The sequence below is a fragment of the Neoarius graeffei genome, chromosome 25, assembly GCF_027579695.1.
Source record: "Neoarius graeffei isolate fNeoGra1 chromosome 25, fNeoGra1.pri, whole genome shotgun sequence".
Taxonomy (NCBI): Eukaryota; Metazoa; Chordata; class Actinopteri; order Siluriformes; family Ariidae; genus Neoarius; species Neoarius graeffei.
Window position 1 is genome coordinate 12,373,003 of NC_083593.1, and position 25,088 is coordinate 12,398,090.

A 25,088-nucleotide genomic window follows, 5' to 3' on the forward strand; every position below is an offset into this window, starting at 1 on the left:
TTCGTAGTTGAGGACTGCTTTGTTTGCCTAATATACCGTAGCTGTCCTGCAGTGCTAGTTACTGTTGTTTGATCAACGCTGAAATGCTATTCACTGTGCAAATAACCTTATCTGTTATGGCTTTCATTTAGTGCAACAAACGATTGTGGACAGCAGCTCTCACCAAAATTAGTTGGCTGGTAATTCCTTTTTCAGCAGCTCAGGTTTCTGTTTGCCCTGGTTGTTTGCTGTAGCTCAGAGAGAACTAGACTGAAAGAATAAATAAAGAGTGGTGATGAAAGTTACCTTCATTACTGGTCCATAGCCCCTGATGTATTTACAAGCGGAAGTCTTCCACTGCTGCTGGGACAGTCTGGTTTATTGAATAACCAGCATAATATGCCTTTGGCTTTTTTTATTGTCGGTACAGCCGAGAAGTCATTTCCTCCAGCCCCCTCCTCTCCTCTTGAAAGCCTCCTCTCTTGCTCGCTCCACTTGCACAGTGTGGATACTCTCACTAGCCCTTCAGTTCATGCGTTGGTGCTAGAGCTTTGGCTGCATAGTCCTTGAGGAGAGGATTTCGCAAGGATGCTGACACAAGGAGGAAAATATGCAAAGCTGACTGGATAAGACAGTGTTGGACTTCTTTTTCAACTCGGGGACAGTACCAGAAACAACTACTTTTATTTGTTCAAGTCTTGGTGTGGTGTTTTGGTTGCATCATCCATCTCTGTGATGGCTCAACCAGGAGGCAGTCAGGATACCCTGGCTGTGCCTGTTAAGCAGCTCCACCAAGGGGACCAGGCAGGACTCAATGAGGATCTAGTGCGGATACTGAGGGAAAACCTGCTTCAACAGGAGCAACCTCGGCGTCCCCGGGGAAGGAAGTCTCCTTCTTCGATGTCTCCACGGCCATCCCCAACTACACTCTCACCGTGCAACTCTCCTCGACTGTTGCGGCGCATGTTAATAAACAATAACATCCACAAACAGCGGCGCTTCACCGTGGCCCACACATGGTAAAGTATTAGAACCATCAGTTCTCTTGAAATCCCGGTTGTCTCAACGGAGTCCTATATTTATGAGCTGATTGCTGGCCTGTTCATCTCTGTTTACCTTGTTTGTCTTTCGTGTTCCACTGTTATTTAAACAAGTACTGTACGGTATGTTTTACCCATAATCACCATGATTATTCCTGATGGCCCATCACAGAGTTATTGTAGTGGTTATTGAGGCTTCTTTGAACCTGCTCTTGGATTATTTCAAATTTGGAACAACTGCATATTTAATTTTTCTGCAGCCTTAATTTTTAGATCAGATAATAGACTGCTGACCTCCTGTTTCAGTTCCATCCAGGAAGTTTAGCAATACTTTTGCGCTTAAGGCTGTTTGTTATCAAAACAGTTAGCTGTATTTCCTTAAATTCCAAGAAATGGCAGAACCTTTAGACAGAGTTGACATTTACCGTACAGAATTATTTATTACTGGCACTGCTTAATGAGTAACTGATTGTTATTTCTGTCATACTGAGCAGGTGAAATGTTAATAGGATGTCCTAGAGTGGCTCCTAACTTGAATTTGCTCTCAAGGGTGGACAGCGTGACTGGAAATCAGTCTTGTCCTTCTTTTCTCTGCACTTAGGAAGTTGTTCGATATGCAGATGATATCGCCAGAATTCTTAGTATCCTAGCTGACGCACAATGCACGGAAAAAAAAAATTGCATTTTTTAAAAAAAATATCCTTGCAAGATGTTAAGTGCTAAAGACCACATGGTGCAGAAGAGTCCTTGAGGGAAAAGCACACGTTCCACTGAACTACTATTTACTGACTTCGTGCGCAGATAAACGCTAACGTTACAGATCAACATGAATTTGCACTCTTTTTTTTCATGCCAGATTCACAGAGCGTGTCTAAGTGGAAAAAAAAAGTAAACACAGCCACAGGTACCTAGAGATATCTCCGATTGCTGGATATAGGAGACGATACATGATACAGTGATAATAAAAATAATAACACAGACATTTTGTGCTATTTTGCTGCTCCTAATGCACTGCACTGTGGATGGTAAAGGATGAAGGTGACTGCTTTAGTCAGTCTAAGTAAACAGAGCAGTAATGAGAAGCAAAGAGTGATGCCAGCTGGAGAGAGAGGTTCACTGCGACTGTTTGACAACCGCCCCCTCATTTTATCCGCCCCGTTCTGTCATAAAATCCACCGCTTAATGTCGCCCCATTCTGCACAGGTAATACCCCTGACCAGCACACTCTTCGAAGCATTGCACTGGGGTTAGAGCATATTTTTCTCACGTAGAGAAATAAAAGTATCCGTATTTGCTTAAGACATTTGGTTGGCTTAGTGTGCATGACTCAAGCTTGGACTGAGACAGACCAGACACATGGCTTGTAGTCATCGCAGAAGGCATCTGGTGCTTATAGCTTTCTGTGAAATTGCTCTCCAAAACATGCTTTAATGAACTAATTCTGCTGATTCGTAAATCACATTTCAAACTACACTTCATCCAAACAAGCCAACGAGTCATAAGCTATTTCAGATGGACGTGTACCCGGACTGCCATTGAGGCTCAAAGGGAGTTTGTTTGTGGTTCTTTCTGTGCTGTAAGCTGGCTGTGTTGTATGTGTTAAGTCATCACTGTTGACCTTGAAGTTTAATAACAGCATGTTTGAGTGCCTGTATTCATTGGCTGCCTGAAATTGCCAATCAATCATGCTGACAGGTCTTCCTGAATTGGTCGATGCTCTTTGTGCACTAGAATATTTGCTGAGCTATTTGCGGACACGAGGATCCAGTCCTTGTGTAATCCTCGTCGTAGACCGACTTTGACGAACTATTTCTCTCTGTAGTTTGAGGGTTATAACTCAGGCATACAGTGGTGCTTGAAAGTTTGTGAAGCCTTTAGAATTTTCTATATTTCTGCATAAATATGACCTAAAACGTCATCAGATTTTCACACAAGTCCTAAAAGTAGATAAAGAGAACCCAGTTAAACAAATGAGACAAAAATATTATACTCGGTCATTTATTTATTGAGGAAAATGATCCAATATTACATATCTGTGAGCAGCAAAAGTATGTGAACCTCTAGGATTAGCAGTTAATTTGAAGGTGAAATTAGAGTCAGGTGTTTTCAATCAATGGGATGACAATCAGGTGTGAGTGGGCACCCTGTTTTATTTAAAGAACAGGGATCTATCAAAGTCTGATCTTCACAACACATGTTTGTGGAAGTGTATCATGGCACGAACAAAGGAGATTTCTGAGGACCTCAGAAAAAGCGTTGTTGATGCTCATCAGGCTGGAAAAGGTTACAAAACCATCTCTAAAGAGTTTGGACTCCACCAATCCACAGTCAGACAAACTGTATACAAATGGAGGAAATTCAAGACCATTGTTACCCTCCCCAGGAGTGGTCGACCAACAAAGATCACTCCAAGAGCAAGGTGCGTAATAGTCAGCGAGGTCACAAGACCCCAGGGTAACTTCTAAGCAACTGAAGGTCTCTCTCACATTGGCTAATGTTCATGAGTCCACCATCAGGAGAACACTGAACAACAACGGTGTGCATGGCAGGGTTGCAAGGAGAAAGCCACTGCTCTCCAAAAAGAACATTTCTGCTCATCTGCAGTTTGCTAAAGATCACATGGACAAGCCAGAAGGCTATTGGAAAAATGTTTTGTGGACGGATGAGACCAAAATAGAACTTTTTGGTTTAAATGAGAAGTGTTATGTTTGGAGAAAGGACAACAGTGCATTCCAACATAAGAACCTTATCCCAACTGTGAAACATGGTGGTGGTAGTATCATGGTTTGGGCCTGTTTTGCTGCATCTGGGCCAGGACGGCTTGCCATCATTGATGGAACAATGAATTCTGAATTATACCAGTGAATTCTAAAGGAAAATGTCAGGACATCTGTCCATGAACTGAATCTCAAGAGAAGGTGGGTCATGCAGCAAGACAACGACCCTAAGCACACAAGTCGTTCTACCAAAGAATGGTTAAAGAAGAATAAAGTTAATGTTTTGGAATGGCCAAGTCAAAGTCCTGACCTTAATCCAGTAGAAATGTTGTGGAAGGACCTGAAGCGAGCAGTTCATGTGAGGAAACCCACCAACATCCCAGAGTTGAAGCTGTTCTGTATGGAGGAACGGGCTAAAATTCCTCCAAGCCGGTGTGCAGGACTGATCAACAGTTACCGGAAACGTTTAGTTGCAGTTATTGCTGCACAAGGGGGTCACACCAGATACTGAAAGCAAAGGTTCACATACTTTTGCCACTCACAGATATGTAATATTGGATCATTTTCCTCAATAAATAAATGACCAAGTATAATATTTTTGTCTCATTTGTTTAACTGGGTTCTCTTTATCTATTTTTAGGACTTGTGTGAAAATCTGGTGATGTTTTAGGTCATATTTATGCAGAAATATAGAAAATTCTAAAGGCTTCACAAACTTTCAAGCACCACTGTAGAAGTTTAAAACACTGTTAAATTGGTTTACGTGGAATAGTGGTCTAATGTTTAAGGACATCTGAAATAATAATACTGTTGGATACTGTTGAATAATCAGGGGCGTAGCTAGGATTTTTCAAAGGGGGTCGGTCACACACTGACTGGCAGCCTGAGTACATTAGAACTGAGTACTAGAAACGGCACACTAAAACTTAACTTTGATGGGAAAAAATATATAATAAATTGCTGACCTCTCTTCACGTCAAAAGAAGGAGGAAAGTTTCGCTTGTTTTGGCATGGCGAGTTATTAACACAAGAGGAAATACTCGTAATTCGCAACTAAAAAGACTGCAGCTACACTGGCAGCTCGACCATGCTTTCTAGTGCGATCGTTTTGCGCTTGCGCAGAACTGGGTTTTCACGCCCAAACCACAGGAAGTCCATACAAGGTTATAGAAACCCTAATGAGGCTGAGGTGACAATCTAGTTTAAAAAAAAAAATGCTAGAAAAATTACAGTGGGCGCTTTTCTAATATTCTTATGCGGCTTTTGAAAAAATGTATGGTCTGACAAGGGGGGGGGGGGGGGGGGTTCACGGGCACCCCAGGACCCCCCCAGCTACGCCCCTGATAACAACAACAACAACAACCCACCTTTCAATACTGGTACTACCATCACAAGGCTAACTTGTATGTCCTGCAATCTCATCCTCTTTGAAATGATCATGCTGTGAGAAGAGACCGTGATATACTGATATTGGATGATGTAATTATCATAGTGTTGTAGGTGCAATTGGTAATTAAGTGATCAATCTCATTAAATCAGTCTCATTAAATCATTAAATCAGTCTCATTAATTAATACCATTAATTTTGGTGCTTAATAATAAATTACCAAACAGCTCAATTATGGTATATTCCAAATTATTATGATCACTTACCATATTACACAACTCATATGCACCTTGGACTTCTTTGAGGTTGGGTACTTCAAAAATATTGGTACAAATAAACACACAGTTTCAATAATAATTGAATTTATTATAACAAAGATAAAAAATGAATAATGTCAGCAGATATATACAAATATGATATATACTTGATGAGCGTGTGTGTGCATGCGTGTGTGTTTTATCTGAGGTATGTGTGTCACCACGTGGAAAAGAATTAGCTCTGAGTTGCTAGCTAAGATGTGTTTGTGTGTGTGTGTCCACGTGGTGTAGGCCTTGTGACCTAAGCAAAAGGTTAGCCTAGCTTGCTAATGAGACAAAAGAATGCTAGCTAAGGTGTGTTTGTGAGTGAGTGTGAGTCCACGTGGTGGAGGCCTTGTGGCCTAGGCAAAGACTAGCGTTGTGTTGCTAGCTAAGCTAGCTTATACATTACTAAATCCACTGAAATCTTGATGAGGTAAAAATATGTGTAAGAATGAAATTAAGAGTGTTAGGAAGAAATAGAAGAAGCATGCAAAACCTATCTATTAAACACAACTGAGAGAACATAGAGCAATTATGGAACACAAAATCAGTGTGCACACTTAAACAGTTCCTGAGTTTAAATTCACACTACTTCATAAGCTAATTCCTAAGACTAGTCTTTTTGCCCCAAAATTGCCAGTCTTACTTCAGTATCTTGCTTATAGCAAGATTATGGAGATATGTTCCAAGACTTTTGGAGTTTCACCGTTGTGAAGGCCTCCGTGAGGCGCAGAGAATTTCTTGGTCCGACGCGTGGTCGCTCGTGATGAAGAGAAAGTCTCTGATCAGACAATGTGCACAACGCTTTAATTAGAAGGATCCGGTCGCTTCTAACTTTTAAATTAAACTGCTTGGGCGGTAGTTCGTAAGTACTTATAAGGAACAAATGAAAAACCGGTTGTAACTCGACTGAGTTAAAAATCGGGCGATTCTGGATTTTTACCGTGGCCAATGGTAAACAAAGAAATCGCTAAATCGTGGATCTTGCAAGAAAGGCGTCTTTTCTTGGGTTTTCTGGTGCAGGGTATCTCTTTGTGTCCGGACGGCTTGACGTCCAAGACGAGAGAGAGCAAGACGGAAGCGTTGTTCCGTTACTTATGCCTTCCTGGAGGATGTGACGTTGGTGATCCCGCCCAGGCGTGACGTAGGTCAACGCGGAAGTTGGCTGATGGGAAATGTAGTTCTTAAAGGGACTGTGTTGTACCTACAGTGTCGTTGTTTCAAAGCGTTCGATCAGCTATTCAGATTACACGATGATATAAATAATATATCACCTGTGCATCTTAAAAATAAAGTAGTAATAAAATGTAGCCTGATGATAAAATTTGAGGACTCCGTGGACGAGCTGATGAGTTGTAGGCAGTGAGAGGGAATACAGCATGCCAGGACGGAGCTCATATTTGTTTTAAATATCCAGGAGAGTGTGAAAGGCTTTCTTTCTTTCTTTTTTTTTCAAATCACACTCCAGACAAGCTCATTTCAATATGAAAGTGGCCAGCTGCAGCCAGCAAAATATTCCATCTCCTATCTCACAGCCAGCCTGAATGGTGCCATTCCCTTCACAACACATTGCCTCATTCATCCACGTCTCAGGTGCTCTCTCTTAGCAGCGTGCTTCATTAACATTCTGCATTCTCAATCTCGCTGCTTATGGCTCGGGTTTATTTGTTATCACTCCAGTCCTCACCGGTCATTTTTGTTTAGCAATGGAGCGAGAATGGGGTTGCTAAGCATGCTGTAGCTCTCCCTTGTGGAACACAGTGCTGAGCATATTTTACTTTGTGTTATAATGAATATGTACGTAAACCAATATGTAGATCAGTGCATCTTAAAAATAAAGTAGTAATAAAATGTAGCCTGATGATAAAATTTGAGGACTCCGTGGACGAGCTGATGAGTTGTAGGCAGTGAGAGGGAATACAGCATGCCAGGACGGAGCTCATATTCAATGGCTAGGCTCAATAAGTCAATATTTTAACACAAAATACATACAATACCTTTGACGTAGTTGATACCAGGTATAGATGCATATGCAACCTGTTTGCAAAAAGACCCAAGTAGTCATTGCATGACGTTACTTGGTTATAATCCACCTGAAAAATCTGTCAAGAATTTTATTTAGGAATTAATTTTACATTAGCTAAGACGTTTATGGAATCTGGTGTATTCCATGTCCGTGGTCTCCTACGTTTTTATGGCTACTGCCTCATATAGAGGCTGTAGCCACTATGTCATCATGTTGTAAGAACGCACATAACAGCCGTGCACTGCGCATACAGGTTTTCCTATTAAAATGGCCAGTGAGTGTATACAATTCGGTTCACCATTCGAAATAAATAGAACAGATTAAAGAAATCGCTTTCAGACATGTTTATGCTTATCACCGGGGGAAAGTGCATTCCTATTTCAAAATATACTCCAGGTTGTCCCCCTTTCATCGCCTTCTTCGGCCAGTGGTCCCATGTGTGATGTACCGTAGATGTGATGCACTTCCGAGTTGTTACAGGAAATTTTTGAAAAGAGTATTGAGCTCTAGCACCGGGCCATTTCCGGGAAATAAGAGTTTAGGTCATGGCGACAGCGTGTGTATGTCAGCCTCGGTTCGGAGGTTTCAGTTTCGAAAACTGTAAGAGGTAAGAGTAGAATCATATAAAGTACAGACACTTGGTATATTTTACTTCTGTGATTTTTAAATTGTTCATTTTTGGATTACGCTTCATTTTTGTGGCTACTGCTTCATAGAGTAAATATATATATCCACTATATTTACTGTATGGACATGGGATCAGAAAACAATGTTATTTATAAGCAGTAGCCACATGGACCCATAGAGTACCGATTTTTTAAATATGGTTAAGATTTGAATATTCTCTAATGCGCCCCAAGTCTTAATCATCACGAAGTGTGACTACCTTTATAAAAGCAGAACTTTTGTTGGTTTGGTGTTCTGGAGCACTCAGGTGTTTGTCTACATCATGCCAAGAAGAATGGGTATGAGCCATGAGAAGAAATTGTTACTGCTCGTTAATCTGGGAAGGGTTATAAGGCCATCTCCAAACAATTTGAAATTCGCCATTCTACAATGGGAAGGATTTTATTTTATTTTTTTCACAAAAGGAGAGCCTTCAGGACAGTTGCCAATCTTCAGTCCAGGCTCAGACATTTTAATGCACAGAAATATAAAGGAATTATGCGACCTACATGGCAGTGTAAGCACATTCAATGTTTATGTTCATAGCAGCACAATCAGAAAAAAAAAAAAAGACTGATCAAGTATGGCTTTCATGAAAGCATAGCTAAGCTAAAACCCCTTCTCTCCTAAAAGATTATGGCAGCACAACTTAGGTTTGCAAAATTGCACCAATCACAAAAGTTCTAGAGCAGTATCCTCTGGACTGATGAGAGCAAGCTGGAGATGTTTGGTCTTCATGCACAGCACCATGTTTGGCACAAAGCAAACACAGCATATCACCACAAACACCTCATTCCAACGGATATCTGAATGGATAAAGAAGAAAAAAAATCAAGGTGTTGGAAAGGCCAAGTCAAAGTCCAGACCTCAAAGTCCAAAGCCATTGAGATACTGGGCATGATCTTAAGATATCTGTGCATAAATGAACGCCCTCAAACATCAATCGACTAAAAGCAATGTTATAAAGAAGAGTGGGCTAAAAGTTCTTGAAAACGATGAGAGAGACTGATGAACTCCTACAGAAAATGTTTACTTAAAATTATTGTTTCTAAAGGTAGTTTACGGTACATGTTACTGAATTATAGGGCGTGCTTATTTTTTCATACCTGGTTTCTGAATATGGTGGTGTAGTGGTTAGCACTGTCACCTCACAGCAAAAAGGTCCGGGTTCAAGCCCAGTGGCCGGCGAGGGCCTTTCTGTATGGAGTTTGCATGTTCTCCCCGTGTCCAGGTGCTCCGGTTTCCCCCAAAGACATGCAGGTTAGGTTAACTGGTGACTCTAAATTGACCGTAGGTGTGAATGTGAGTGTGAATGGTTGTCTGCGTCTATGTGTCAGCCCTGTGATGACCTGGCGACTTGTCCAGGGTGTACCCCGCCTTTCGCCCGTAGTCAGCTGGGATAGGCTCCAGCTTGCCTGCGACCCTGTAGAAGGATAAAGCGGCTAGAGATAATGAGATGAGATGAGATGAGAAATTGTCAGAAATTATAGAAGAGGATTTTATTTAGGCCCTGATAAAGCAAAACATAGAATTGAAGGAGGGTGTACTTTCTTTTTTCCCATGATTGAAACAATAGAGAGCATTATGTCTGGGTGTCCTTATATGGAATCAATTTTGTGCCAAAATGTTCATACAATACTTTTGAAATATCAAACAAAAATGACAAATCAAAATACAAAAAAGAAAAAAAAAGTCAATTTTTTTAGACTGGCAAACAAATTATTCGTGTAATCGTGCAAAATATCAGTCTATTACTCTTCAGAAAACTTTTTTGTTCCACGTCTTTCTCAGTTTTGTTTGACGTAATTTATTTTGGTTGCGATTCCAGCTTTCTCGTTTGCGCTCCCTGACTTTTTGCTTGCAGTTTTGGCACAAACTTCACGTGTGGGTGGGCTGTCCAGGAATGCATTCCCATTGGCTAACTTGTGTTTGACTGACAGCTGCGCTCAGCCATTCCCTACTCGGATTCTGGCGGACTGTTTGACGAGTGACCGATCCATTGACAGTAAACAAGGATGGAGTGGACTTCAGTGGCGACTATGATATTGAATTAATTCAACAAAGTGTAAATTCAATATCATAGTCGCCACTGAAGTCCACTCGATCCTTGTTTACCGTCAATGGATCGGTCACTCGTCAAACAGTCCGCCAGAATCCGAGTAGGGAATGGCTGAGTGTAGCTGTCAGTCAAACACAAGTTAGCCAATGGGAATGCATTCCTGGACAGCCCACCCACACGGGAAGTTTGTGCCAAAACTGCAAGCAAAAAGTCCAGGAGCGCAAACGAGAAAGCTGGAATCGCAACCAAAATAAATTACGTCAAACAAAACCGAGAAAGACGCGGAAAAAAATAAAAGGTTTCTGAAGAGTAATAGACTGATATTTTGCACGATTACACGAATAATTTGTTTGCCAGTCTAAAAAAATTGACCTTTTTTTGTTTTTTTGTATTTTGATTTGTCGTTTTTGTTTGATATTTCAAAAGTATTGTATGAACATTTTGGCACAAAATTGATTCCATATCCTTCAGTGGCTAAATGATGCTAAGTGGTGATCCAGCCTGAATGACCAGACATACGGTATACTGTATACTTACAATTGTAAGCTCTGCTTACAATTTTGTGGCTTGTGTGCACATTCAAGACAAATTACTTCATGATTCTAACATCGAGCATGTCTGCGCAAGCCGATGCCATAGCTACCTAAATTTTTAGCAAGTGCTCAATAAGGACGTAAACTAGCGATCGAGCTAATTTCTTAGTTAGCTAGCTAGTTCTTGCAGTAGGTTTTGGGCAAGCTATTTATGTTTTTAAAGTATGTTTGGAGTGACGTGTAACGTTCGAGGGGTCTATTACACACACGCACACACTGATGTGTCACGGTTTGACTCAAAAGCAAAGACGCAGACACGGGGCCAGTAAATAACACGTTGATTTTAATCAACAAGTACACGGAAAATCACAAAATAATGCCACGGAGCGTAAAAAGTCAGTAAGGTCAGTTCAGACGAACGTGCGCATGGGTGATTGGGATGTATAGTGTTGCATGTCGCATGAAACAAAGCAATAAAACGCTGCACAGCTCCCCGGAATGAGGAAGAGCGTGATTTTATAGTGAGGAAATACAGGCCCAGGTGTCTCAAATCATGCTGATGGTGTGCGACACCGCCCACTGAAACACAAAACAAACACAAACCACAGAAGCAGACAGGGCCAGCAGGCTGTCACATACGCAGCTGCCTTTGTTTATTCTTTTCTTTAAACCGTTTCACGTCAGTAATGCTGTACTGGCGTCATGTCATGTTCACTCCGAAACATATTCCCTCCAAATGTGGTAAACAGAAAAGCTGTAACCTTTTCATTCAAACCAAGATAACATTAAACTTGTGGTTCTGTTGTCTGTCCTTTTGTGTACTTTGACTGGACAATAGATTTGCTGCTTTTAGTTTGTCCCCAAGGGCATTTTAGGAGAAAAAAAGCATGACAGAGTAAATAATTCACCTTGCGTACTGTGACTGTATTTCACATGCGCCTTCTCAAGCTGATGTAACAGTCAAGCAGGCTGCAAAACGTCAATCAGGGCCAGAAAAAAAATCAGCCCCAACCTCACCTCTTCATACTATTGTTTTTTTTTTTCTTATGATCATTGTTGGTATGGGGCAGCACGGTGGTGTAGTGGTTAGCGCTGTCGCCTCACAGCAAGAAGGTCCGGGTTCGAGCCCCGTGGCCGGCGAGGGCCTTTCTGTGCGGAGTTTGCATGTTCTCCCCGTGTCCGCGTGGGTTTCCTCCGGGTGCTCCGGTTTCCCCCACAGTCCAAAGACATGCAGGTTAGGTTAACTGGTGACTCTAAATTGACCGTAGGTGTGAATGTGAGTGTGAATGGTTGTCTGTGTCTATGTGTCAGCCCTGTGATAACCTGGCGACTTGTCCAGGGTGTACCCCGCCTTTCGCCCGTAGTCAGCTGGGATAGGCTCCAGCTTGCCTGCGACCCTGTAGAACAGGATAAAGCGGCTAGAGATAATCAAATCAAATCAAGTTTATTTGTATAGTGCTTTTAACAATAAACATTGTCGCAAAGCAGCTTTACAGAATTTGAACGACTTAAAACATGAGCTAATTTTATCCCTAATCTATCCCCAATGAGCGAGCCTGTGGCGACGGTGGCAAGGAAAAACTCCCTCAGATGACATGAGGAAGAAACCTCGAGAGGAACCAGACTCAAAAGGGAACCCATCCTCATTTGGGCAACAACAGACAGCCTGACTATAATATTAACAGTTTTAACAGGTATAACCCTCAACTGTCCTCATGGGGCCGTCCTTCACAGGAGCGGTGCGATAAAACTCCGACCAGACACAGGGCACCAGGATGGATCAAGCAGGTCCGAGGGGCAGAAGAGGCCAGCATCTCAATCCCAGGATCAACATGTAACTCAGAGGGACAGACTGGGGGGGGGGGGGGGGAAGAGATTGGGGATAATGAGATGAGATGAGATGAGACGAGACATTGTTGGTATGTACTCTTGTGCAAATCCATCATTCCATCCATCCATTATCTCTAGCCGCTTTATCCTGTTCTACAGGGTCGCAGGCAAGCTGGAGCCTATCCCAGCTGACTACGGGCGGGAGGCGGGGTACACCCTGGACAAGTCGCCAGACAAACAACCATTCACACTCGCATTCACATTCACACCTACAGTCAATTCAGAGCCACCAATTAACCTAACCTGCATGTGTTTGGGGGAAACCGGAGCATCCAGAGGAAACCCACGCAGACACGGGGAGAACATGCAAACTCTACACAGAAAGGCCCTCGTTGGCCGCTGGGCTCGAACCCTTCCTGGACCTTCTTGCTGTGAGGCGACAGCGCTAACCACTACACCACCGTGCCGCCCGTTGTGCAAATCCATCTTAAGATTTTTTTTTCGTGATCATACAGTGCCCTAAGAAAATAGTAGCACATGTTTTTGTTGAAAATAATATTTCTTGATGAGGGATTCGTTTTTCCTCTCATTTTTTCAGTGTGAGATGAAGCAACTTCACCAAAAGGTGGATTTTTTTCATAGCTGTCCTTCGTCCACAATTCAGTTAAATTGTACTGTATCTCCTCTGTCAGTTCTCCATGAATTTCCATTTCGATTGTGTTGTTTAAAAGAACTCATCACTCCACACAAGACTTGATCGTTGTTTTGTCAAATTTTTTGCTCACGAGTTAGTAATTAGGCCAGATTAACGAATTTTCCAGGCCTCTCACTAGAATTCTATCTCCTCTCTCATTTGGGCTCCCCTGAGGAACGAAACTTGGTCATTTGTTTGTTGATTTTCCTGTTGTAAACCATTTGTTTACAACTTTGTTTATTTTCAGTTAAATCGTATCTCCTCCCTCAGTTCTAAATGGATTTCAGTTCTAACTGCTTTGTTTGAAAGAACTAGACCTTCTGCACAACACTTGGTCGTTGTATTGTCAAATTTTTGCTAACAAACTGCTAATTAGGTCAGCTTGACTAATTTTGGGACTTCTCACTAGAATTGTATCTCCTCTCGCAGTTCTCACCCAATTTCAGTTCTGATTGATGTTTTGGGTAGATCTTCCCTCGGGGAGACAGACTTGGTCGTTTGTTTGTTGGTTTTCTTGTTGTAGACAATTTCTTTTCAGTTAAATCGTGCCTCCTCCCTCCCTCTCTCCCTTCCTCCCTCCCTCAGTTCTCAGTGGATTTCAGTTCTGATTGTTTTATTTGAAAGAACTAGACCTTCTTCACAAAAACTTGGTCATCGTATTGTCAATTGTTTGCAAACAAATTAGCAATTAGGTCTCATCTCGTCTCGTCGTCTTCTGCTTATCCGGGGCCGGGTCGCGGAGGCAGCAGTCTGAGCATGGAAGCCCAAACTTCCCTTTCCCCAGACACCTCGGGCAGCTCCTCGGGAAGAACACCGAGGCGTTCCCAGGCCAGCCGAGAGACATAGTCCCTCCAGCGTGTCCTGGGTCTTCCCCGGGGCCTCCTCCCGGGGGGACATGCCTGGAACACCTCCCCAGGGAGGTGTCCAGGAGGCATCCGAAAGAGATGCCCGAGCCACCTCAGCTGATTCCTCTCGATGTGGAGGAGCAGCGTCTCTACTCCGAGCTCCTCCCGAGTGACTGTGCTTCTCACCCTATCTCTAAGGGAGCGCCCAGCCACCCTGCGAAGGAAACTCATTTTGGCCGCTTGTATCCGCGATCTTGTTCTTTCGGTCATTACCCAAAGCTCATGACCATAGGTGAGAGTCGGAACGTAGATCGACCGGTAAATCAAGAGGTTCGCCTTTGGCTCGGCCCCTTCTTCACCACGACGGACCGGTAAAGCGACTGCATCACTGCAGAAGCCACACCGATCCGCCTGTCGATCTCACGCTCTATCCTTCCCTCACTCGTGAACAAGATCCCGAGATACTTAAACTCCCTCCTAGAACTGCCACCTTATTGTGGTGGAGGGGTTTGTGTGCTTGAATGATCCTAGGAGCTATGTTGTCGGGGGCATTACGCCCCTGTTAGGGTCTCCCAAGGCAGACAGGTCCGAGGTGACAGGCCAGACCAAGAGCAGTTCACCAAAACCCCTTATGGATAACACTCAATCAAGGACCGTGACGTCGCTCGGTATGGTTCACCACCCACAGAGGTAACCAGGGGGCCGGTGCAGTGTGGATTGGGCGGCAGTCGAAGGCAGGGGCCTCGACGACCTGATTCCCGAACACAGCGGCGAGCTGTTGGGACATGGAAAGTAATTAGGTCAACTTAACAAATTTTCTTCTGACTAGAATTGTATCTCCTCTCTCCTTTATCATGCAAATTCAGTTCTGATCGATGTTTCGGGTAGATCTTCCCTTGAGGAACAAATTTTAGTCCTTTGTTGATTTTCCTGTTGTACACAATTTGTCGTGAAGGTTGGTCCTCTCTCACATTGTCACATTTCAGTTCTGTTTGATGTTTTGGTTGTCATGGTTGTTAGGATGGCAGGCCAGATGAGCTACTACATCTTTGACATTCTGGTTATTAATCTTTACAAGGGGTGCTAATAATTCTGGAGGGCACTGTATGTTGTTATCTTAGGCCTGATAGCTCATTTATACCAGTCACCCCCTGCAAAGCACATCCTGAATGTTATACCAGTAAGTGATCTACGCGTACATACTGTAGCTAACACAACGTAGAGATGTAGAGATGTGTGTGTGTGTGCGTGTGTGTGTGTGTGTGTGTGTGAGACTTCATATGAGTTTGGAGCTTTTAAATAGAATATGAGACCTAAATTTACTGGTATGAAATGCAGATGAGAGTATTAAATAGTCATACTGAAATCCCACCAGTGCTGACCTGTGGCATGTCAGCTAGCTATCATAATCTCTTCATACACATTCATAGATTCAGCCATTTTTTTCGATATGTAAAGGTGTAGAGATGTTCCTAGGCTGTTTTCATAGGGCACAATATATCTCGTCATGGTTGTCCACAACATTATAATCCAATCTTATAAAACTGGTATGTTGATTGCACATGTTTTAAAGGAGAACTGAAGGCAAATTTTTTATTATCAAAATTCTATTTATCTCATTTTATTAACTATAGGAATGCATTTTTGATCGCTATTTTGTCACTGCTGTAGCAAGTTATGAGTGTTTGAAATATGCTCTGTAATATATCAGTCCATATGTCAAAGCGATGGCCGTAAACGAGATTCGTTGAGACCTGTGCGAGACATCGTAGGACGGGAGTAAAACGTACAGCAGAAATCAAAGCTACCAACATCTGCCAAGGTTGTCAAAAGACGCGCGCGCCCTCTTTCGAATGCTGACGTAATCAAGCCGGAAGTTTTGTTTGTTTTGATAGCAATCAGGAAAGTTTGAAAAAAGTAGGCAGTGATCGTCATTTAAACTCGCTTTTGCGCAATACTTCGTTTGGAAAACGGTTTTCAAAATGGCGGCACTGACACCTGGCTGACACGTCACGTTTCGAAGTCTCGCACAAGTCTTCTGAAGATCGCGCGGATAAGTGACGCCTGCTGTGGACCAAACGAGCTAAATTCAACACGGCTAAAAACCGAATAGGCCGATAAGTCTAATATTTAATTGCAATTAGTTGCCAATACGAGTCACGATATAAGGTTACTAAAACCGAAAACGTAATTGAATGACACGTTAATTAAGAAATAAAGCAAGTTTAAAAATGACTTCAGTTCTCCTTTAAGTTATCCTGAAATGATCATTTTCCAATGTTATTAAAAGAAAATCATCCCTAAATATTATACAGGCATTACGGTGAAAGGCTACTTAAAGCTAGACGCCTTTCGATTTCATAAAATCGGTGAAATTTAGTTCCCCCTGAAATTTGGTCACTGTGATATATGTTTATTTCTGTAATATCTCACAAAATATCAGGCCATTCTGTGGCTAGGAAGTTATTTAATTTGAGCGCATTCCCGAGCAAATAATGTGCATGAAATCACTCGCTTTGTGCAGTCAAGCAGACAGAGGAAGTCCGTGTGCGCATGTGCAGGTTTACCTTCTTCTTCTTCTTTTGGGTTTTACGGCAGCTGGCATCCACAGTGTTGCATTACTGCCATCTACAGGTTTACCTTGACTGTGCACTGACAGGTCCATCATTCTGTCGCTAAACGTACAGCTGATCACACCGAGGTGCTCGCTGACCGCCCATATTTATTAGTTTGGTCCTGCGTTTCCTTTCCTTCATATATAACATAACGTCTTTTCTTCTCGCTTTCCGTTACTGTAGTCGGTCTTTCACGTTTCATTCACATCCTCCATTTCCCTCTCCTGTTTTAAATTTGTATCGCACAATGCCTTGCGTGAGCGGGGAAAGCCCACCACGTGGTGCATGACGTAGTATCTTAAATTGGGTCATGGTGAAGCAGGAAAAAATAGCGGAGAATTTAGGGCCACATGGCCCTAAATTCTTTAATTGTTCTATTTAAAAAAATAAAATAAAACTGGATGTCAGCCCTGCGATAACCTGCTGACTTGTCCAGGGTGTACCCCGCCTCTCGCCCAAAGTCAGCTGGAATAGGCTCCAGCTTGCCTGCGACCCTGTAGAACAGGATAAGCGGCTACAGATGATGGATGGATGGATAATAAAATTGGAAGTCTGCGATTCGAATTCAGTAGCTTTCGGTCCACTAAACAAAAATAACTGAGTGTCAGAAAATTATTTTTATGACCTACACTTGAAAAATCTGAAAGGCCGTCTACCTTTAAAGGACCCCATTTTGACTCACAGACTCTCAGCATCATGTCCCTACTGTATAATAGGTTCTAATAATGTATCCAGTTAACATTTCTGATCTTTCTGGAATGAGCCAAAACCCCAAATCTGATAAAAAATATTATTAGATGGCAACTGTTGATTTGGGAAAGACATTGTTGCTTTGAAACATGGTTTGCTTGCATACTCAGTCACATTAGACAGAAGATAGAAATATTTCCAGAATGTTCCACAGGGTGTAGAGTTAATAAAGTTATGAATAAAGTTGAATAGAATGAAGAATGAAGGTTGGGAAAATTGCTAGCTGTTATAATTTGTGAATGAAAAATGAATTTTTGCAGCACCCATGTGATGATTGTCAGTATAGATGACGAAAACAGGTAGAAATACTTCGAGCACACAGATCATGGCCTTTATTTTTCATTAATTCCTGGTCAGGTTTGTGGTGGATCTGGGGCCAATCCCAGGAACACGGGATGGAACCAGGATCTCTGTCATGACAGCAAAACGCTGATTACAGCACCAGTTCTCTGTTTTGGATCACAAACAGCGCCGCCTCTCAGGGCTGAACAGTTTTACAATTTGCGTTTATAGCCTCCTCTCCGGTAAGCCGAGTCTGGGCCAGTACACTGCACGTGCATGTATTCTCTTACTAAAAACATCCTACTGCCCCCTGCATCTTCGTGACATTTATTTCCCAGGTGACCTCGTTTTCCAGGAAATCGTTTTAGACCGTGGTATTTTGCTCGAGGTGGTCTATTCTGCGCAGCTTAATGGCACAAACCCCGGCTTCCCGGAGAGACCGTCGTAAATGTAAATTGCAAAATTGATTAGCCGCAGGAGGCGGACATGTCGTGATCCAAAACATGGAACTGGAGTGTTTGAATAAGCTAGTTTGTTCTCCTGAGTTAGAGAATTGTTTGTTTTTTGTTTGTTTTTCGCCAAGTGCATGCAATTTCTTATTCATGTAGCGAGCACAAAAGCAATTTTCATCTGGACCCATGACGATTTGTATATTGTGCATGTAGGTTATTTGGAGACTTTTTCCTAGAACCAGCAAAGACCTTTGGTGAATGTGACACAATGATGTGATTGATAAAGTGAGATGCTGATCATTCACTGCAACTAGTGATTAATTACTAGAAAGTACTTCTTATTATGGCGGCACGGTGGTGTAGTGGTTAGCACTGTGGCCTCACAGCAAGAAGGTCCGGGTTCGAGCCCCGTGGCCGGCGAGGGCCCTTCTGTGCGGAGTTTGCATGTTCTCCCCGTGTCCGCGTGGGTTTCCTCCGGGTGCTCCGGTTTCCCCCACAGTCCAAAGACATGCAGGTTAGGTTAACTGGTGGCTCTAAATTGACCGTAGGTGTGAATGTGAGTGTGAATGGTCGTCTGTGTCTATGTGTCAGCCCTGTGATGACCTGGCGACTTGTCCAGGGTGTACCCCGCCTTTCGCCCGTAGTCAGCTGGGATAGGCTCCAGCTTGCCTGCGACCCTGTAGAACAGGATAAAGCGGCTAGAGATAATGAGATGAGATGAGATGAGCCTTCTTATTATTTACAGTATGTAAACCTCAGCAAATCTCATTAAATCACTTTCACTCAGCACTGGATAGACGTATAGACAGAGATCATTCCACTTAGTCCTGAACAGCATACAGTGTAATTGTTAGTCCTGGGTATGACTTTAAACTGCAAACCGTGGTGAGTCTCAGGTCTGGGACGACTTGAGTATTGGGGAAAGTGGAGTTACACCTTAATCACCATTGCTCCCGAGTCCGCTCTGACCCGGAGTGGTAGCACTGCCTGGATTCCAGCTATGGGTTAAATAGTACATCACCAATAACACGCTGGCAGCAGGGAGCTTTTCGGTGCAATTTGGCAGATGAACCCAACAGGGTCAATAGCACACCACCACATGGCATGTGGAAGAGCCACTCGCATGGCCAACGGATGGGATCACTTGGCAAGTCGGTTGTCACTGTAGGGCAACTTCCATACCCGTCAGGTCTGTGGCACTTTTTTGCACCACTTGGCATCAGGTCTGGAGAGACAACACGATGGGGCATGACATCGACTGTCTTACCTTACTGTGCAAGGCGCTTCATTAGGAGAGGAGAATAGTATGCGAAAGCTCACAAAGCCAGACATATCATGGCGGCTTGGCTGGGCTGTTCGTGTTGCCGCCGCTGTGGGCAACTCTGTTGCGGGCCTCGCGGCCCATCTGTGTTTCTGCGCATCCTAATGAATCAGTCATCATCGCTAGTGATGGACAGCTGCCACCGCCAACGACAACAGTATAACTGTATGATTGTGTAGGTGTGTTGCGTCAGCATATAAAAACAGGCCTCATTTATACCTAGCCATGAATATGGGAAAGAACTTTGGTCCAAAAGTAATAGCTGTGAACAGTAGAAAGATATCTACTGCACACCACAACTTAATCTGTATCTGTAATCCGTTAATCTGCTTATTTTTGTTTGTGCCCCCCAGCCACACAAAGCCAATAAAGCATCTGTCCTCTGATTAGCAACAAACAACCATGAGGCTTAGTTTTTCTCTTTCATTTCTGCCTTTTTAAAAAGTGATACCTGCTAACTTGTGGCCACTAGAGGGACTCAATCCATAACAACAGCTCAGAGAGCTGCCCGATGTTTACTCAGTAACATGCTTGACATTCTGTTCACATTCTCATTGTGATTAATTTTACAATGACCACTGATGATTGGACTGTCATCGAACTAACAAGACAATCTGAAGTGCTTAACCTTGAGTTTGGTTTAGGTTGAACCGTGGTGTTTAGAGAGCCAGTCTGGTCTTAACATTAAAGGCAATGTCCGTTCGTTGTCCTGTCTGTTATAAATGTTTGTTTTAAATTCAGCTTCATTATTGTGTTTTAACCACGTGCTAGATTAATGTGTCCCCCCCCCCCCCCCCCCCCTTCTACGTCGTATCTTGTCTCTGTGTGTCAGCCCTGCAATAACCTGGCGACTTGTCCAGGGTGTACCCCGCCTCTCGCCCATAGTCAGCTGGGATAGGCTCCGGCTTGCCTGCGACCCTGTACAGGATAAGCGGTTACGGATAATGGATGGATGGATCTTCTGAGAACAAAGTTATTGGGACATGAAACAGGATTTATATGCATCAGCAGAGATGAATTCATGTGTAGGCTCATTCTCTGGCTAAAGACTCACAATAAAAAAAACCTTATTGGATGGAGAGGTTATCATTTAAAATGATCTCATATAGGGCGGCACGGTGGTGTAGTGGTTAGCGCTGTGGCCTCACAGCAAGAAGGTCCGGGTTCGAGCCCCGTGGCCGGCGAGGGCCTTTCTGTGCGGAGTTTGCATGTTCTCCCCGTGTCCGCATGGGTTTCCTCCGGGTGCTCCGGTTTCCCCCACAGTCCAAAGACATGCAGGTTAGGTTAACTGGTGACTCTAAATTGACCGTAGGTGTGAATGGTTGTCTGTGTCTATGTGTCAGCCCTGCGACGACCTGACGACTTGTCCAGGGTGTACCCCGCCTTTCGCCCGTAGTCAGCTGGGATAGGCTCCAGCTTGCCTGCGACCCTGTAGAACAGGATAAAGCGGCTACAGATAATGAGATGAGATGAGATATATTTATACATAAGCTTCAATCGATGGCATGAACAGACCTTTGAATCATTGATGAACACATCAGCTTCATGCGTTAGTTACAGGCGATATAAGGTATGGAGCAGTCAGTCAGTACAGTAGCCCATTCTTGCGCTAACACTGAACAGTTTGCTATAGATAGTGCTATCAATATTCAAAGAAAGGTGTTTGACAATTCAAACTGAAAAAAACAACAAAGTTTTGGCTAACGATATACATACTAATTGGACAAGCACGAATATAACTAGAGGTACTGTGCCAAGGGCACAGTGGTATCCCATTTCCACACCTGAGGCCTTGGGACAAAGGTCAAGGTCACAGAAGTGACAGAAATGACGCCACTTGTCTGGAGTCTGATGACAAAGGGAAAAGGATATAATACTTCCATGGTGAATAATATTAACTAAGTTCCTATCTTTCACCAATTTCTTGATGCAGGCCAGTGAAAAATACGCAGATCATTGATCTGACCTGTCAAGGTCACTCCAGAGCAAAACCAATGTTCCCAAAAGAAATTCCATATATGAGTTCCTATTCATGCTTAATAGTAACTATAGGGGTGTTCACACGGCACATATTTGCATCGATGCTGCACCGATGTATTTTGTTGCGATATATCTTACGCCGGTGTAAATTTTGTGGAGCGTTCACACGTCACAAACCTGCTTACTAGAGAGAAGCGTGTTAGCACCGGTGCAATCCCACTTGCGTTCACATGGCAGTTTTTGCGACCGTGCTATACGATAGTAATAATGCGGAAATTAAATATGCGCATGCGTGAAAATGTACTTCCTTTTCCCGGTTGTCATGGCATCACCAAGTGCCGGGAAAACAACGTGGATGAAGACACCAGTGTTGCCAGATACTGCTGACGTTTTCCAGCCCAAAATATGTTCAAATCCACCAACATGCACTTAAAACTGCCCAATCTGGCAACACTGGAAGACACGCAGTTCTGTTGTTGTTGATATTCACCATTTTGGAAGCGCAAAATACCAGGATGCAAATTATGCAATGCCCGTATGTAATCAACTCTCCTCACGCGTAGCGAGTCTACCCCTGTAGCGTTCAGACGGCCCATTTTATATCGGTGCTGCCCCGCAAACTAGCATTTACTCCGGAGTAAATTTCTTAAACCACCTCCCGAGCAGGGTTAGATTTGTACCGGTTTAAGCAGCTTTCAGGGGCTACACCGGTATAACTTTGTACCATGTGAACGCTCTACCAGGGCAGCCCCGGTGCTACACCGGACTAAAAGTTGCCATGTGAACACCCCTTATGGCAGGGGTGGGCAATTATTTTTTCCATGGGGCCACATGAGAAACAGAAAATTTTGTGGAGGGCCGGACCAAAAGGCTGAACTAAAGTCTGCATAATATTAATTGTATTTCTTTATATAAAGCAATAAATAACATTGTTTTTACAAGCTGCTAAGACTGGTAAGAGTATGGAAAAAACGAGGTTGCCTTACAAAAAATGTCATTTATTCAATCAAATTTCCCAAAACAATGGTTAACAAAATGTGAACGTTTGTACCATTTTTTTTCAGTCACATTCACCCCAAAACACAATAAAGACATCACAATAGTGTCTTTCTGCTCCAAATATCAAGCAAGATACATCATATTATAAGATGTCCACCAAGCACTCTTTCACAAATTCCCCCTCCAAGAATGGCTTACTGTTTTTAGCGATTTTGTGGGAAAGCACAAAGCTGATCTTGGTTGCTGCATCCCTGGATGTGTGACGCTTGGTAAAAAAGCCTTGCTGCTTTTCTAGCTTAGCCAGCAAAGCTTCCAATGTCCGTGCTATTTCAGCATCAGTCAAGTTTCGGCATTTCTCAGCGTGCTTCGTCTGGTAATGCCGACTCAAATTGTAGTCTTTGAACACGGCGATCTGCTCTCCGCAAACTAAACACACGGCTTTATCTCTGACTTCAGTAAATAAATACTTAGCAGTCCATGTTTAGTTGAAAGCCCTGCATTCGGCATCTACCTTTCTTCTTTTTGCGGACGTTTTGGGGGCTAAAGTCTTCTTGTGACCTGCTCGCAACAACGTAGATTCGGTGTAGGTATCGGATCTACAGATCGGCTCGGGCTCCGGCGCCTGCTGGTGACGTCATACTATATGATTGGCTGGACCATTTGAAGGATGACGTACAAGTTTGTGGTTGGTCTGGACAAATTACGGAAGTAGTTATCGCGGGATTAGGTTTCCTGGGATTTCATGTCATGTTCATGTCGCACGCATTGCGTTTTTGTTGAACACAACTTCAAAATAAAAGCAATGCACATTCAGTCCATGCATGAGGTAAAATTAGAAAATACATTTATTTTGTAATTTCTAATTAACCTTACGCGGGCCGGTCAGAATGAACCGAAGGGCCGGATGCAGCCCGCGGGTCGTAAAATGCCCAGGTCTGCCTTATGGCCTTATCTTGTTCCGATTTTGAGATATGGGCCATTGAAAATATGTGACCTAACACTGACCTAGGTCAAAAGGTCAAAACTATAAATATTCATTAAAACATGTTTTTCTATAACAAAGGAGCAAGGCTAGCTCAAAGACCATAAAAGTAGACTAAACTCTGACTTTTTTCTATACCGTCACCTAATTGACAAGTTCAAAGTCACGTAACTCAGTGAAAATGGATCAAATCGCTTAACCGATGTGAACTATTTTGAAGCCCCCAAAATAGGTTCTCCGCACCCCATTTGGTGAAAATTCATGAAAAAAATGAGGGCGGAGTAGCAATTTAACACATAAATGATCTTTGACCTAATTCTGCCAAAGGGTCAAGGTCAGAGGTCGAATGCGTGCAAAAAAGTATTAAGGTATAAGGGCCAAGGAAGATGGCATGAAAGAATTTTGTCTAGCTTGTCCTGGTACTGTACCGGGTGGTCCCATTTATAGCCGTTCCTGAAAATTTTATGACGTCATAAAGTGACGTCATGCATGATCTGGAGATCACAGATGGTCACTACCTACTGTACATGCACACCAAGTTTCATCCAGATATCTTGAAAACTGAGCGAGAAATGACCCTTGTCTAACTGCTGCTACGACGTGTACACTAAACCTAAGCGATTTCAAGATCCCATTTCCACTTCAGTGGAAATGGGATAATTAGCGAACACAGCCGATGGGAACCTAAATGACCTTGAAATGTCTGAATCACATTTGGTCCATCAGGACATTCATCCTGTTATTATTATTATTTTTTTTTGTAGTTCCTGAATTATTACTGTAGTTATCAGTGATGGCTGGTTACAATATTGAATGGGTGAGTTTAAAAAAAAAATCGACTACCTATCAATAACTCTGCATTACTATCGTGAAAGCTACTATGGTACACATGTAGAGGAAGACAGAGAATGATTCAAATCCATCATCCTGCAGCTTCTCTTCCAGATAGCAAGTATAGTAAACAGAAAAGCTGTGTTTGCCATTAGCCAGGTTTCATTAATTGGACAATGTTAGTCTATTTACTTCTAGTTTGATCCCTAAAGCTATTCTGGAGAAAGTAATTAACCATGTTCGTGTTGATTAAACCTGCTCTGGTATTCACACGGACCTTCTCAGTCACTGTTGATGATGTGGCTTAAATAAATAAGCTTAAAGGTAGATAAAATGTAGGGGGCATGACTTGACATGACTGTCAGTTATAGGTTGTACGAATCCGTAGTCTGGGCTAGAAAGAAATCAGCTTCATGCCGTTTTGGTGTATTTTTGTACTCAGAACCATTAATGTCCTAGATTTCACAAAAGTAGATTTCTCTAAATAATCCAATTTAGAGCATTTGTTTTCAGCAAATACGTCTATATGGATGTAAAGGGTTAAAGCACAGGGTTCTGTATTATCAAGCGATCGGGGGTTCAAATCCCAATGATGCAACAGCCATCCATACACTGCAAAAACCCGGCTTACAAAAACAAGAAAAAAAAGTAATAAAATTAGGAATATTTAACTTCAAATAAGCAAAATTATCTGCCAACAGAACAAGAAAATTTGACTTGGCAAGATTTTAAAAAACAAGTAAATATATCTAGCTTTAGAAACCCCACAGATGTCTTAAAACTAGTGTATTTATACTAAAA

At 42.7% G+C, this 25,088-nt stretch overlaps 1 protein-coding gene across 1 annotated transcript in view; it reads left to right on the plus strand.

The window, feature by feature from the left end:
• LOC132873125 (cAMP-specific 3',5'-cyclic phosphodiesterase 4D-like) overlaps window positions 1–25,088 on the plus strand; it is a 372,176-nt gene that overhangs the window by 175,009 nt on the left and 172,079 nt on the right. The gene's annotated exons all lie outside the window — the stretch shown is intronic.